Source organism: Leucoraja erinacea, chromosome 1, assembly GCF_028641065.1.
Source record: "Leucoraja erinacea ecotype New England chromosome 1, Leri_hhj_1, whole genome shotgun sequence".
NCBI lineage: Eukaryota > Metazoa > Chordata > Chondrichthyes > Rajiformes > Rajidae > Leucoraja > Leucoraja erinaceus.
In genome coordinates this window covers 107,344,244-107,357,422 of record NC_073377.1, presented here as the reverse complement: position 1 = coordinate 107,357,422, position 13,179 = coordinate 107,344,244, and the positions used below count along the sequence as shown (strand labels likewise).

At 41.4% G+C, this 13,179-nt stretch overlaps 1 long non-coding RNA gene across 1 annotated transcript in view; it reads right to left on the bottom strand.

Moving 5' to 3' along the window:
• The window catches only part of LOC129700353 (uncharacterized), a 50,899-nt gene that overhangs the window by 32,846 nt on the left and 4,874 nt on the right, over positions 1 to 13,179 (bottom strand). The window contains exon 2 of the long non-coding RNA XR_008724044.1: positions 4,763 to 4,888. This is a non-coding gene — a long non-coding RNA (uncharacterized LOC129700353). The remainder of the gene's footprint in view (positions 1 to 4,762; positions 4,889 to 13,179) is intronic.

The window sequence follows — 13,179 nt, the reverse complement described above, 5'->3', positions numbered from 1 at the left end:
GGGATTAAAAGTAACATTCGCAAATTTGCAGATAACACAAAGCTGGGTGGCAGTATGAACTGTGAAGAGGATGCTATGAGGATGCAGGGTGACTTGGACAGGTTGGGCGAGTGGGCAGATGCATGGCAGATGTAGTATAATGTGGATAAATGTGAGTTTATCCACTTTGGTGGCAAGAACAGGAAGGCAGATTATTATCTGAATGGTGTCCGGTTAGGAAAATGGGAAGTACAACAATACCTGGGTGGCCTTGCACATCAGTCACTGAAATTAAGTATGCAGGTACAGCAGGAAGTGAAGATACATAATGGCATTTTGGCCTTCATAACAAGAGGAGTTGAGTATAGGAACAAAGAGGTCCTTCTACAGTTGTACAAGGCTCTGGTGAGATCACACCTGGAGTATTGTGTGCAGTTTTGCTGTCCTAATTTGAGGAAGGGCATTCTTGCTATTAAGGAAGTGCAGCGTAGGTTCACGAGGTTAATTCCCGAGATGGCGGGACTGTCATATGATGAAAGAATGGAGTGACTGGGCTTGTATTCACTGGAATTTAGAAGGATGAGAGGGCATCTTATAGAGACATATAAAATTATTAATGGATTGGACACGCTAAATGCAGGAAACATGTTCTCGATGTTGGGGGAGTCCAGAATCAGGGGCCACAGTTTGAGAATAAGGACTAGACCATTTAGAACTGAGATGAAGAAAAACCTTTTCACCCAGAGAGTTGTGAATTTGTGGAATTCTCTGCCTCAGAAGGCAGTGGAGGTCGATTCACTGGATGCATTCATAAATAAGTTAGATAGAGCTCTTCGGGCTAGCGGAATGAAGGGATCTGGGGAGAAGGCAGGATCGGGGTACTGATTGTGGATGATCAGCCATGATCACATTGAAGGGCAGTGTTAGAATCATCTCTATAAAATCAGATCTCCAACTGTCATAACAGCTACTTTACTACTTTAGAAGAGTATCCTTTCCATCAAATGAAAGGATTTAAAAAAATATATAATGACATCACAACAGCTGCATTGCAATATTTAACAATGGTTACGTGCAAATTATAGTATGATTCATATATCAAACAACTCTATCCTCTAGGCAGCAGGATGCATCACTGGGAGAAAATGTATGTATTACTGTTTATGTTCCTGCAAAGTAGTATTTGAAAATGGCACTTTATTCTACGGCACTTTGTGATTTGAATGCATGTCGAGTTATCTTTTTTTTCATGTTTGGCAAGACTATCATCAACAACAACATCACATATTTCTGCCATTGTAGAATAAAGCTTCTATTCACTGGCACATTCCAAACCATCTTTATGCTTTCTTACATCTAAACAATAGTGACTAAAGAAAAAACATGCATGGTATAAAGCAATACATTACATTTTGAAGGAAAATTTGGAGAACATAATTGTGAAGTCAACACTCCACGGCATGTTCTGAAAACAGGTTAGTTGTTATTACCAAAATGCGGTAAAAACAGGAATGATCTAATTCCTGCTTACAATGATCTGTAATTCTAAAATCGGCACATATTCACATGAAACTATAATCCATAAACACCGGGCAATGCCACTCTAACAGGCCCCATCTTTCACTGGATGCATTCATAAATAAGTTAGATAGAGCTCTTCGGGCTAGCGGAATGAAGGGATCTGGGGAGAAGGCAGGATCGGGGTACTGATTGTGGATGATCAGCCATGATCACATTGAAGGGCAGTGTTAGCTCGAAGGGCCGAATAGCCTACTCCTGCACCTAATGTCCATGTATCTATGTAACCAGAAGATGTTTTTTTCAGAATATTCCTCCTCATTTCCATGTAAAATGGCACCATCTATTCATAATGCAGTTAACATATATTTAACAATTTCTCTGTTGCACTGCTGATTTATGCTCCAGTGTTAAAAATCAGTTCATAGCTTTGCAAATGCTTATAGATCTTGTCAAAATCCTCTCCTATAACTTCCGCACTACTGAAGCTAGGATCACCATGGTGTAGTTCCGGTATTATCCTTGCAGTCTTTCTTAAATAGAGGCACATTATTAGCCACCCCCAGTTTTTCGGCATCTCCTCTAGATCTATCGATGATACAAATATCACTGCAAGGCCCTTGCGATTTCGTCCCTTTTTAAGACCTTTGCTTTTTAAGACCTCTTCTCTTCTGTAATGTGGAATCTCTCCAAGACATTACTATTAACTTCTTTGAGTTGCCTAGCATCCATGTCTTTCACAACGGTGAATAATGATTAGAAATATTGATTGAGCACTTTGCGCATATCCTGCTGTTCCACACATGGATAGCCTTGTTGATCTTTAAGGGGTCCAATTCTCTCCCCAGTTACTCTTTTACCCTTAATATACCAGTAGAATCTCATTGTATTCTCCTTACCTTATCCCATTTCCCCTTTTTGATCTTTACACTTAACATATTCCTTCATCTTTTTCTTGACCAGAGCCTCAGCATCTTGTCATCCTGGGCTCCCTACTGTGATTCTTACATTTTATTCAAAGAGGGCGTTGAGATTTGCACCTTCTCTCGTGCGGCCATCTACATATTGATTGAGAAAGTTTATCTGAACATGCATAACAAATTACACACCATCCAAGCCCTTAGTATTCTGGTTGTCCCAGTCAAGGGTTTGGCCCCATAGCAGAAGCATCCACGTCGGAAACGGGAAATATCCTGAGCTAATTCTACTACCACCATCATCTATTGTGACCAGTGATGGCTTCCTCTGATTGACGCCAGAAGCTTGCGCCCCTTTCAGGACGGAAAATGATAGCAGAGGTCAACATTTGTAACAAGATGGACATGAAAAGAAGAAGTTAATAGTTGGAAAGTTAAAATCTTTCGGTCCATGAATGCCCTGATATTAAGCAAAAAAAAAAAACTGCTGAAGAAACTCAACAGGTTGGGCAGCATTTGTGCAGGAAAATGGACAGTTGACAAATGGACCCTTGTTCTGACCAGAAGATGCGGAAGATGGCATGCATGTAGGTGTGTGTGGATAGAAAATTAATATACTCAAAATATGGATCACATTTTGTGCTTTTAGAGAATCATCTCTATAAAATCAGATCTCCAACTGTCATAACAGCTACTTTACTACTTTAGAAGAGTATTCTTTGCATGACCCAATTCCATCAAATGAAAGGATTAAAAAAAATATATAATGACATCACAACAGCTGCATTGCAATATTTAACAATGGTCACATGCAAATTATAGTATGATTCATATATCAAACAACTGTATCCTCTAGGCACCAGGATGCATCAATGGGAGAAAAAGTATGTATTACTGTTTATGTTCCTGCAAAGTAGTATTTGAAAATGGCACTTTATTCTACGGCACTTTGTGATTTGTCGAGTTTATCTTTTTTTTCATTTTTGGCAAGACTATCATCAACAACAACATCACATATTTCTGCCATTGTAGAATAAAGCTTCTATTCACTGGCACATTCCAAACCATCTTTATGCTTTCTTACATCTAAACAATAATGACTAAAGAAAAAACATGTATGGTATGAAGCAATACATTACATTTTGAAGGAAATTTTGGAGAACATAATTGTGAAGTCAACACTCCACGGCATGTTCTGAAAACAGGTTAGTTGTTATTACCAAAAGGTGGTAAAAACAGGAATGATCTAATTCCTGCTTACAATGATCTGTAATTCGGCACATATTCACATGAAACTATAATCCAGAAACCCTGGCCAATGCCACTCTAACAGGCCCCATCTTTCCTGCTTTCGAACCATATGAATATAACAACTCTGAACTGACAACCTCAAGGGCCTGTTCCACTTTCACGACCTAATTCACGACCTTTTTTACTCGTGGACATTTTTCCATCGGGCTAGAAAAATGCCCCGACCTACTTGATGCCACGTGTACCTACAACTAACATCACAACCTACCTACGACCTCCTATGACCTCGTGACGACCATGCTGCGAATACAAGTCAAGGGCAAACTCGGCAGAGGTCGTGAATTAGGTCGTGAAAGTGGGGACAGGCCCTTCAGTCAGGGATCAAACTGCACTTGGACTTTAGGTATGTAATCTGATGCTGGTGCACTCTCATCGGATTAAACGCAAATGGGCAATTAGAAGGGCCAAAATGGGCCACAAAACCCCCTACTACTATAACCTTATTGCTTTTCTGTCATTGGCTTAACATTTTGTTGACTCTTCACTACCTGGGAGACCTTGAGATAAACTCAGCTTGGGTCCTCTCAACAGTAAAAATCAAAGCCACCATGATTTCCGTGATTTATGGAAGATCCAAAAAACTATCTTTGGATGGTCAAATTAGGCTAAAGCACACATCACGCTTTATATATGTAACTGTGGGGGAATTCATCAACAGGCTTGCCTCACATGAGCCATCCAGCATATTTCTGTTTACAACTCTCCCAGTCCTTCACCTCCATTCATGTATTCATTATTTGTAGTTTCTGGATTCAAATCATATGTATCTGTTTTGTAAGCAAATGTCTGCCTAGTTGGGTGTAACCAGATACATGCTTAACTCATTGTGAACAAAAAATATGCAAGATTAGTCCTATAATTTTACAAATACGTTGCAAAGAACCCAAAAGTTCGGTGATTATTTTTTTCAAACAGGCTATAAACTAATAAGAAATCCTGAAGCATTAATTTATAACAATATAATCTTTCATCTGGATCACTGAAATGTGGCAATGTTATCAAAGTGCTAAACATTAGAATAAAATGTATTCACCAACCTGTCAGAACATTCATAAGACAAGACTTCTTCCCCATCAATGATTTTTGACTGAGCTAATGGCTTGACATTAAATGTTCCAAAATGAAATGTCATGGTTTTGCAGCAGGCCAACAGGATGAAGATGCTACAATCAAAGGGAAGGTTGAGTTAATGAAAGTCACGGGTGTGATCTTTGAATTATGAAGAAAAGAGAATTCAGAAATTTCAGCAATTTACAGAGGAGCTGTGAACAGAGTTGATTGTCAGTACAGTGTCAAGGTAAGATAAATACTTACGTTTAAAGAAAAGCTTTCAAGGGAACTTTAATCATACGGACACAGTCAGAAAGACGAAAATATTTATATCTGTAGGCTTCAATATCTGTTTTGCTGCTGCAAATAAGAACTTCATTTTTCCGTTTCGGGACAATAAATCACTCTTGACAATATGAGCATTAATCATGTTTACCATTCAGATGAAATCTTTGCAAGCACAGAATGCTGAGGTTATATTGTCATACAAGAGTTTTAAATATTTCACATCATATCTTCAGCAATCATTTGTCGTGCTTGTTTAATTTGAATAATATTTTAAGAGCTCTGGGTTGTAGTGTTCTGTGATCGCTGACTAGTTTTGTGCCATCTAGACAGATTCAGATGGAATACAGATTATAGGTGCAATAAAAACTACAGGTAGTTCTGCTGCAACACGTTTCCACACCATAAATTGGATGTGACACGAGTTATGAAGTAGGGAACATTATATGCATTATACGGCTGAATAGGTTATAACACGATTTCAATCAAAATTACCTATTCATGCGGGGGGGAATTAATTTAGACTATGCACTGCGCACTATTTTCTTTGATTTGAGTTTGTTATAGTGATTTTATACTAACCTAGTCTCATGTGATACCTTAAACTTTAGAAAACAGCTACCTCACCTATGCAGGCAAGGCACTCCTTTCCCATTTACCAGTTTGATATTGAACATTGAGAATGAAACCTATTTTGATGGAAGTTTCCTTGCATTTGGAAAATGGTGATTTCTAAGATTAGCATTGGCGATGTGCTAGAAATTAGATTTCATGTTTTAATGAATGAGCAGACCTATTCTATGTATGTTTAGCATACATACAATGCTATGTATAAAACTAACATCCAATTGCAATCTCTGCCAGAAAGATTGTCCTGGCAAAAGAGATATGGAGGGAATTGTTCAAACCTTCAGGTTCCTGACTCAGAACATCGTTTGTTCATTTCTATCCAGAGATGCTGCTTGAGATGGCTTCCGTTCTTTTCCTCCAAATAAGAATACCAACTCATTCAAACAATGCAGAAATATATTTCATGCTATCGCAACATATATTAGGATGAGTTGAAAACAATTGAAAATGGTTATAGTAAGCCATTTCAGTTACTGGCTCAAGGATTCAGTCAGTGATATGTTATCAGTGCAGATTGTAGTTAGTCCCTGACATTCATCCAACACGGTCTAAAAATTAGGTTTAGATTTATTATTGTCATTTGAACCGAGGCAGAGTGAAAAGATTTGTTTTGATTATTCAATCAGATCAGATAATACTATACATAAATACAATCAACACATGCACGCAAGGTGGACTCTGCATTGAACACTGCCTGCAAGAAAACCACAGGATGCCTGAAGCCGACAAAGGTTGAACATCTGTAGGAGCTGGCTGGCATCGACGAACCATCTCGAAGACGTGATCGGTAGGCTGCAGTAGAACGCTTCAACGTGGACACAGACCCCCGTCATCCGTTGCACAATCATCAACATGCCAAGAAACACTTGAAGAATCGGAACAGCTTCATGGAACTAGAGCCAACCGTGGCAGGCATGAAAACCAAACAACAGATGGCACCAGGACGCCACCTGCCTTATACTACCTGGAAAGCCCTAAACCGCCTCCGCACTGGAGTGGGACGTTGCGGACTCAACCTGAAGAAGAGGGGCTTCTCGGACTCTGACAAGTGCAACTGTGGAGAGGTACAGACAATGAGCCCACTTACTGACTTGCGGCGGAGAGGCATGCACTGCAGACGACCTCCGCAGAGCCACAGATGTGGCACTGGCTGTGGCAAAGCGATGGCAGAATGTTGTCTGACACAAAACAGAACAAAATACAACTACAACCCAAGAGCCAAGGGGAAGATACAGTTCAGAATATAGTTCTCAGCATTGTCACTTCAATTCCATAGGCTACGTTCAATGTTAGCAATTTGGTAGAGGTGAATCGGACAATACCTTAGCTTATGGAGGGACTGTTCATTTTGAGGCAGTTTTTGTTTCCCAACTAGTGTTTCCTGATCCACCCTAAGTTACCTTTCATTCTAAGCTGTGTTTGATGCCAGCAGTGACACTACTGGAGAGGTTAGGTATGATTTCCTTGGGAGCGGAGGAGGTTAAGAGGGGACATGATTGGAATATATAAAATTATGAGGGATATTCATAGGGTACACCATGGGCAATCTTTCTTCTTATCAGAGGTGAATAAAACTAGAGAATGTAAATTTAAGGTAAGGAGAAAGAGATGTGGAGAGGATCTGAAGGAAACCTTTTTCATCCAGAGTGTCGAATACCATGTCTGCACTGCCAGAGAGAGTGGTGAAAGCAAAGTTGTTGACAGCATTTAAGAAGGGTCGAGATAAACACATAAATTACGTAGACAGAGATGCCCATGGGCTGAGTGCTAGAAAATGGGATTAATACAGATATTCCCACTAGTCGACATAGATGTGATGGGCCAAATGGCCTGTTTCCATGCTGTATGACTCGATGACCAAGAATGAGTACATTGTTTCAGCTACATGTTGAAACGAGCACTCAATTATAGCATGTTTAAGAAGGAACTGCAAATGCTGGAAAAATCAAAGGTAGACAAAAATGCTAGTGAAAATCAGCGGATGAGGCAGCATCTGTGGAGCGAAGGAATAGGTGACGTTTTGGGTCGAGACTCTTCTCCAGACCCGAAACGTCACCTATTCCTTCACTCCATAGATGCTGCCTCACCCGCTGAGTTTCTCCAACATTTTTGTCTACCCTCAATTATAGCATAATCTTTGAACTTTGGAAGGTACGTGCAGCTTGTAGTCAGTTCTAAAGCTGCTCGATCAGTTTTTACCAGCATTGATAGAGCATCCATTTAAATGGAATGAACATAACCAACTTGCACATGGGATTTCTACATTTTATGGTGTCAGGGCAGAAGTAGGCAGCATATGAACAATGATGCCATGAGGTACAAGTGTGATATCAATACATCAAGCACGCTTGACATGAACAGAGCATGGGAGGGCTCTCTCTGGTTTACCCATGGGCATGATTTTAACTATTGATGATTGGTGTGGTAATTTTCTCCAAGTTATATTAATTGTTGCACAACTTGCACATGAGAAATGATAGGCCAATTCAATTTCTGGGCTTGTCTGCTATAAAGGTACATTACTTTCAGCAATTTAAATACATTTGAAACACTTTGTAAAATGTGTTTCAAAATGTGAAAGCTCATCGTAACATAAACTTCATCATTAAATATCTACCAATGCAGCTGAGAGATGAACATACCAAAATAAAGTTAATAAAATGCTTATTGAGCTTTATGTTATTTTAGTAGAGGCAGCAGAAATAAGCATCAATATAACGAAATGTTAATATGGGCTGAGGAATACTTCTGCGAGAACTAACAATGAACTATTGATAGGTAAAGAATTATGCTTTATACCAATGGACCTTTCATCATAACACTGGACCCTTGTCCAGTTTCTTTGCCTTTCAGACTAAAAATTAATTAGTCATCACCCTATAATATTTTTTATTTTACATTGTAACAGAAAAATGGTACTTGTTATTAAGTAATCATCAGCTAACTGACTGAGAATTTGAGGAAACATTCAAGTCAATTTCTCAACTTACCCCACCATTTAAAAATAAGCTAATAACAAATAAGCTCACAAACATTTTAATCTTCCGAGCAACAAATTTTTAAATGTCATTTACATCTTATTCTAAGATTAAAGAAAGCGAAAAACAGAGTAGTACAGAACAAGAACAGGCCCTTGGATCGAGGATGCCTGTGTTGAACATGATGCCAAGTTAAACTAATCGCTTCTGCCTGCACGCACTCCATACTATTCCATCCCTTGCATATTCATGTGCTGGTCTAACATCTTGTATTTAAATATTGTCTTTCAAAATCTCTGAGTTCTGATTGTACCCCATTTGGTATAACCTGCCTGGGTAGCAATCAAAACAAAGTTTTTCACTGTATTTCATTACACGTGACAATAATAAACCAATACCAATAAACTATTGTCACAATATAATATTGGAAACAGAACAGCAAATTTGTAAACAGCAAGTTGTAAAAAGCAATGTGACCTATTTTTAAGTTATAATTATTGGCTGGTTCACAACAGAATTTCTGGGTTTCTTTCTTAATTAGCAGGGATGTCAGATGCTCGCGTTGAGACTATGAAGGAAGGTTCCTAAGATCCATTGTAATCAGGCTATCTCTGACAATCCCAATTGTTTCCATTGCAACCCTTATCCTGCTATGAAATCGTATGTGGCTGCCATGGTGATGATGTTTCAAAGTTGTCCTGCAGTTTGCAATATCCTCTGAGAATGGCATTGGCTCAAAAGGAGAGATACTACTTACTATCTCTCAGACACTCAATCAGTCAATTAGATAAAACACTCAATTAGATAAAACTTCACTAGGCCATCTCAAGTGCAATAAACATCTGGGTTCTCCAAACCAAGGCTATTTGAGGTTGATCTCCAAGAATATATGAAATGAGAGTTTGTGTGGGAAGGAACTGCAAATGCTGGTTTACACCGAAGATACACCCAAAATGTTGGAGTAACTCAGCGGGTCAGGCGGCATCTCTGGAGAAAAGGAATAGATGACGTTTTGGGTCGAAACCCTATTACAAATCTACTGACTCCTACAGCTATCTAGAATACACTTCTTCCCACCCTGCCTCCCGCAAAGACTCTAGCCCCACTCCCAATTCTTCCATCTCCGCCGCATCTGCTCCCAAGATGAGGTGTTCCATTACAGGACATCCAAGATGTCCTCATTCTTTAAGGAACAGAGGTTGCCCTCTTCTATCATAGATAAGACCCTCACACGTGTTGCCTCGGTATCCCGCAGCTCCACTCTTGCTCACCCCTCCCAGTCGCAACAGGGATAGAATCCCCCTCACCTTGCGCCCCATCAGCAGTAGCATATAGCGCATAATGCTCTGACATTTTCATCACCTCTAATAGGATCCCACCACTAGTCACACCTTCTCATCTCCACCCCTTTCCGCTTTCTGCAGAGACCATTTGCTCAGCAACTCTCAGGTAAACTCATCCCTTCCCACCCAAACATCCCCTCCCCAGGTACTTTCCCCTGCAAGCGCACAAGATGCAACACCTGTCCCTGCGCCTCCTCCCTCGATTCCATCCAGGGACCCCGACAATCCTTTCATGTTAGGCAGAGGTTCACTTGCACCTCCTCCAACCTCATCTACTTTATCCGTTGTTCTTGGCGTGGACTCCTATTTATCAACAAGACCTAGCGCAAACTGAGCGATTGTTTCGCTGAACACCTATGCTCAGTCACCCTACACGATCTCTCGGTTGCTCCCCATCCCATTCCCACACAAACCTTTCCGTCCAGGGTCTCCTCCACAGTCAGTGAGGCCAAATTGGACAAAACAGCATCTCATATTTTGCTTGGGCAGCTTTGTGGAAAATTGATTTTCCTGATTGCCAGTAGCCTCTGCATTCTTTCTCTCTCTGCCCTTCCCCCACGCTAGTCACCCTGCCTGTTCCACTGTTCGTATCTATATATTCCTTCGTTATCCCCTCTTCCACATCAACAATGGACCATTGTGGGCTCCACCTTTCCTTGATCATCTATGCTAGCTCTGAATTGTTCTGAACCTTTTCATACCTCTAGTTTCCCTCTCCGCTGACTCTGTCTGTCCGAAATGTCATCTATTCCTTTTCTCCAGAGATGGTGCCCGACCCGTTGAGATACTCCAGCAGTTTGTGTCTATCTTCTTGAAATTAGAGTTCATAGAAACATAGAAAATAGGTGCAGGAGTAGGCCATTCGGCCCTTCGAGCCTGCACCGCCATTCAATATGATCATGGCTGATCATCCAACTCAGTTCAACAGCCTTGCAGCAAAAAAAGCTACTGAGAAAACAGGAAGAAGCTGGGATGATGACAGAAGTGGGCAGGCTGGCATAACAATCATTTGTAATTATTAAACCGATTCATATTCTTGTTATTACTCGTTAGGGTTCAAGAGTTCAAGAGAGTTTTATTGTCATGTGTCCCTGATAGGACAATTAACTTCTTGCTTTGCTTTAGCACACCAGAACATAGTAGGCACGAATACTGAACAGATCAGTGTGTCCATATACCATTCCATAAATATATACACACATGAATTAAACTGATAAAGTGCAAATAAACAGATTATTGGCTATTAATATTCAGAGGTTTGTCCGAGCCGAGTTTAATAGCCTGATGGCTGTGGGGAAGGAGCTGTTCCTGAACCTGGTTGTTGCAGTCTTCAGGATCCTGTACCTTCTACCTGAAGGTAGTGGGGAGATGAGTGTATGGCCCGGATGGTGTGGGTCCTTGATGATACTGCCAGCCTTTTTGAGGCAGCGACTGTGATAGATCCCCTCGATGGACGGGAGGTCAGAGCCGATGATGGACTGGGCAGTGTTTACCACTTTTTGTAGTCTTTTGCGCTCCAGGGCACTCAAGTTTCCGAACCAAGCCACGATGCAACCGGTCAGCATGCTCTCCACTGTGTACCTGTAAAAGTTAGAGAGAGTCCTCCTTGACAAACCGATTCTCCGTAATCTTCTCAGGAAGTAGAGGCGCTGATGTGCTTTCTTTATGATTGCATCAGTGTTCTCGGACCTGGAGAGATCTTCAGAGATGTGCACACCCAGGAAATTGAAGCTCTTGACCCTCTCCACCATCGACCCGTTGATATAAACGGGACTGTGGGTCCCCATCCTCCCCCTTCCAAAGTCCACAATCAGTTTCTTGGTTTTGCTTGTGTTGAGGGCCAGGTTATTGTGCTGGCACCATTTGGTCAGTCGGTCGATCTCACTTCTGACTCGTCCCCATCAATGATACGTCCCACAACAGTGGTTTCGTCAGCGAACTTGAAGATGGAGTTCGCACTATGATCGGCTACGCAGTCATGAGTATAGAGTGAGCACAGCAGGGGGCAAAGCACGCAGCCTTGAGGTGCTTCAGTGCTGATTGTTATAGAGGCTGACACATTTCCACCAATACGAACTGACTGTGGTCTGCGAATGAGGAAGTCGAGGATCCAATTGCAGAGGGATGCGCAGAGACCTAGTTCTGCGAGTTTGGTAACCAGCTTGGAGGGGATGATTGTATTAAATGCCGAGTTGTAATCAATGAATAACAGCCTGACATACGAGTTTTTGTTGTCCAAGTGGTCCAGAGCGGAGTGGAGAGCCAGCGAGATCGTATCCACCGTTGATCTGTTGTGGCGGTAAGCGAACTGCAGAGAGTCCAGGTTTTTGTCGAGGTAGGAGTTGATTTGCCTCTGATGATCAACCTCTCAAAGGACTTCATCACCACAGACGTTAGTGCCACTGGTCGATAGTCATTGAGGCACGTCACCTTACTCTTCTTGGGCACCGGTATAATTGATGCCCTTTTAAAGCAGGTGGGAACCTCAGACCTCAGAAGTGAGAGGTTGAAAATGTCTGTAAAAATTCCAGCCAGTTGGTCCCCACAGGTTTTTAGAACACGACCAGGTATACCATCAGGTCCAGGCGCTTTTCGAGGGTTCACCCCTCTGAAGGATTGTCTGACATCGGCCTCTGTGATTGTGACTAAAATACCATCATAGCGAATGGAGGCTCGAGAAGGCACATCAGTGTTCTCCCTATCAAAGCGTGCGTAAAACGCATTGAGCTCATCAGGGAGTGATGTTTCGCCGAGCTGCCTCCTGATCTCGCTTTGTAGGAGTTGATTGCATTCAAGCCCCGCCACAGCTGGCGAACATCTGTTTCATCCTCCAGTTTGGAACAGAAGTCCCTTTTGGCCTTTTTGATGGCCTTATTAATTCTCATCCAGTCTTTAGTATTGTAATCCGCACGGAAATGGCTGATTGGACGAGTCAAATCAGAAAGTTATCCAGCACAGTAACATGACCTATCTTCTAGTCTATGTCAAGCAAGTTGCTTAGCTCTCCCAGTCTCCTACACTCCAGAGAAAAAGGCCTAACCATCCAGCCTCTCCTTATAACTTAAATCCCCCAGACCCAAGAACCAGTCTGAATCTAAACCCTCTTTAACAATGTGCAGATGCTGGGGAGGTTTGTCTAGGGAAAAACCTGTCTGGAATCTTCCCTTG